We start from the raw sequence: 2,802 nt of genomic DNA on the forward strand, positions 1-2,802 counted from the left end.
TTCAATTACATGTATTACTCCTATAATCTGCTGGGTACCTAAGACTGGCCCACATTTTAAATAAGCGGTGTTATGAAGGCCTTGTGAAGCCTGTCATGAGCACCTGTGTCTGAAGTGTGCACATATCAGGGATTACTGATGCTGTGTCAGCAGATCGCTTCCAATTCACCCTTTCTTTAATGTGTCGGGGCAGAATCGTGAGGGTTCATATTAGATCCCAGACACAGACTTAATTAGGTAAGCAGGGATGTGAAGCAGTTCAGAATGAAGTAATTTCCGGGATCAAATCGCATCCATAAAGAAGGCTTTTATGCAACATGACAAGTTGGCTTATGAGGATCAGTGTAAGTATGTGCAGGCTGTGCCATGATGGCCATACGGGCAGGGCTTTGGTCTATAGGTCCTACTGCCCGGGCCATTGTCATGTTGGCAGGGAGATGTGCAGCAGTGCCGTGGATGGTAGGTGCTGGGGGAGACCAGGGAGGTTCTGTGGGACCCTCTTGATGTTTCTACTGTTTCTGTGGTACAAGTTTCCCATCTTTGTTTATCTAGGATTGTAATATGGGTAATTCTTGCTCTAGAGTCTAAGATAGTGGTCATCTTGGATGTTACTTGTACATGTGGTGCTATGACTCTGACTCCCAGGCGCACTATAATTGCATTGAGTAGAAATAGAGTCAGACAGGAAATTTGAGGGGACTTTTCTGGAGCCAAAAGCCGGGACGTGTGCCTGATAAACAAAAGAAGGGCTGACATTCTGATGTTGATTATTTTTCTATTGTCTCCAAAATATTCCAAAGTGTCTTTATAGGTTTCCCGACCAAAATATTAGTGGTCAGTGGCCATCGGGACACCGTTAATTTTGAGCCCTGTGTGAGAAATCCTGTCTGCAGCTGAAGTAAGAGGATTTTCTCAAGATAGTTGATAGTACAGTACAGGCCACGAAATACGCATCAAGTTCTGCGGGACGTACCGCGATATTCCGCAGGACGTCCCGCAATATTCCGCAGGACGTCCCGCAATATTCCGCAGGACGTTCCGCAATCTTACGCACGGCGTTCCGCAATCTTACGCACGGCGTTCCGCAATCTTACGCACGGCGTTCTGCGGTATTTCGCAGGGCGTACCGCGGTATTCTGCACGACGTCCCGCAGTGCACCTGAGAGCACTTTCGCAGAACTTTGCGAAAGTTCCGCAGAACACCTCTCCGTAAGGCCGCGTTTCCGCAGAAATACGTCCTTTTCATATGCAGGCCACCCGCGCCGTGGGCGGAGAAAGATCACACCCGGTTTGTTTACATTTTCTATAGCGCGGAGTGAAAATGTTCATGAGATCTGCCGATATTTTTTACCCAACAGTGAAGATCGTAAATTCCTGAGCTAGAATGTGGTTTAATAGATTGAGTTAAGATTTCTACCTCTCTGAAACGTGCATGTACACAAATATATTTATCGAAAACATGATCGCTGTGGTCTGAATTGTTACAGGGTTCTAATTAGCGGGAGCTTTGTTTCTTGATCTTGTGTTTCTTGTTTTGAAACCCACGCTGATCGCGGAACACTTCCCGGTGGAATGAACGCCAAAATTGTGTCAAATACACAATAAACCTACATACAAATACAGTATATATGTATTCCCGAAAGATTCTTTCAGTCCTGAATTTATTTACTAGAATAGTCTATTTTTGGTCGTACAAAACAAAACAGCATTTTGAAAGAAATACATAATTTTACTCTTTGTCCGTCACCCCACGCCGCCGCTGGCTTCCGAGCAACAACCAATCAGTTTTTAACCGTAAAATTTCGTACAATTCGCAAAGTTACCATTCTGGGATTTAGATGTTTAAAATATACATTCTAAGGAACAGTTTCGTATGTAGTTTGTGTGGTTTTGAGTTAATTAGCGCGAGGATTGGCGAGAATGCAGAGGGTTCGTAGCGGTGGACGTGTGTTGCACTCGAGTGGGAGGGAGCGCTTCGTAACGTGCGTCCAGAAATGCCGGACAATTTTGATCGTGGAAAATCGTACAATTTGTAAATATAGCGATCTTGGATTCGGATGTATTGAGAAATACATTTGTAAGGAACAGATTCATGTATTGTTTGTGTAGTTTTGAATAAACCTGCGCGAGGATGTAGAGGGTGCGATGTAGTGGGTGCGATGAAAATGGAGTCGATTTTTTTGCCAAAAAAAAAAAAACGGCAACGCACCCGAAAAATAAATAAACACGGTACGGGACAACCCGAACTTGACGTGTTTATGCAAAATTTGACGCAGATTCATTTGTTCTCAGACTATAAAAGTTGACTCTGTGAAAAATTTTGGGATGAAATCGGGACAAGCCGCGCCGGCCGTGCAGGGCGGAACAAGCTACAGTCGTCTAACAATCTTCAGGCGGTGTCTCTGGGCGGAGTCTCAACTCTTCTGCGGCCCGGTTGGTGGGCGGGTCCCCATCTGCGCGCTGTGATTGGCGCGCCGGAACGCCACGTGGTCTGCGGCGCCAGGGAGTCTACCAGTGCCGCTGCTGCTACGTGCTGTTACTATGGCGACGTGCGTGGGAACGCCCGGCCCAACAGCGTGGCGAACGAAATGTATCAATTTTTGATGCGTGTCAACAAAGCCATGGGGCGTAAAGAACCCTTGAATTATGCTTCGCGCTTGGCACAATAATATTAATTCTCATATGCAAAACGTTAGTTCGACTCTGAATATTACCACGAGTCTTCCGTCAGCAACAACAAACGAACGCCTGAATCTATACACGTACACTCGAATAGAGAACCTAGATAATACTAGTAACGTT

At 45.6% G+C, this 2,802-nt stretch overlaps 1 protein-coding gene across 1 annotated transcript in view; it reads left to right on the forward strand.

The window, feature by feature from the left end:
• Positions 1 to 2,802, forward strand: part of LOC109483989 (pseudouridine-metabolizing bifunctional protein C1861.05-like) — a 26,276-nt gene that overhangs the window by 2,519 nt on the left and 20,955 nt on the right. The gene's annotated exons all lie outside the window — the stretch shown is intronic.

Source organism: Branchiostoma belcheri, unplaced genomic scaffold (assembly GCF_001625305.1).
Source record: "Branchiostoma belcheri isolate BF01 breed outbred unplaced genomic scaffold, Haploidv18h27 scaffold68, whole genome shotgun sequence".
Taxonomy (NCBI): Eukaryota; Metazoa; Chordata; class Leptocardii; order Amphioxiformes; family Branchiostomatidae; genus Branchiostoma; species Branchiostoma belcheri.